Source organism: Scyliorhinus torazame, chromosome 24 (genome assembly GCF_047496885.1).
Source record: "Scyliorhinus torazame isolate Kashiwa2021f chromosome 24, sScyTor2.1, whole genome shotgun sequence".
In the NCBI taxonomy this organism is placed as follows: domain Eukaryota; kingdom Metazoa; phylum Chordata; class Chondrichthyes; order Carcharhiniformes; family Scyliorhinidae; genus Scyliorhinus; species Scyliorhinus torazame.
In genome coordinates, this window is record NC_092730.1 from 21,700,865 (window position 1) to 21,701,745 (window position 881).

An 881-nucleotide genomic window follows, 5' to 3' on the forward strand; every position below is an offset into this window, starting at 1 on the left:
AGGGGCTTGGAGAACGGGCGGGTCCCTCCGTCACTCGGAGCGAGGGGCTTGGAGGACGGGCGGGTCCCTCCTTCACTCGGAGCGAGGGGATTGGAGGACGGGCGGATCCCTCCGTCACTCGGAGCGAGGGGATTGGAGGACGGGCGGATCCCTCTGTCACTCGGAGCGAGGGGATTGGAGGACGGGCGGATCCCTCCGTCACTCGGAGCGAGGGGATTGGAGGAGTGCGGGTCCCTCCGTCATTCGGAGCGAGGGGATTGGAGGACGGGCGGGCCCCTCCGTCACTCGGAGCGAGGGGATTGGAGGACGGGCGGGCCCCTCCGTCACTCGGAGCGAGGGGATTGGAGGACGGGCGGGTCCCTCCGTCACTCGGAGCGAGGGGATTGGAGGAGAGCGGGTCCCTCCGTCACTCGGAGTGAGGGGATTGGAGGACGGACGTGTCCCTCCGTCACTCGGAGCGAGGGGATTGGAGGACGGGCGGGTCACTCCGTCACTCGGCGCGAGGGGATTGGAGGACGGGCGGGTCCCTCCGTCACTCGGAGCGAGGGGATTGGAGGACGGGCGGGTCCCTCCGTCACTCGGAGCGAGGGGATTGGAGGAGAGCGAGTCCCTCCGTCACTCGGAGTGAGGGGATTGGAGGACGGACGGGTCCCTCCGTCACTCGGAGCGAGGGGATTGGAGGACGGGCGGGTCACTCCGTCACTCGGCGCGAGGGGATTGGAGGACGGGCGGGTCCCTCCGTCACTCGGAGCGAGGGGATTGGAGGACGGGCAGGTCCCTCCGTCACTCGGAGCGAGGGGATTGGAGGACGGGCGGGCCCATCCGTCACTCGGAGCGAGGGGATTGGAGGACGGGCGGGCCCATCCGTCACTCGGAGCGAG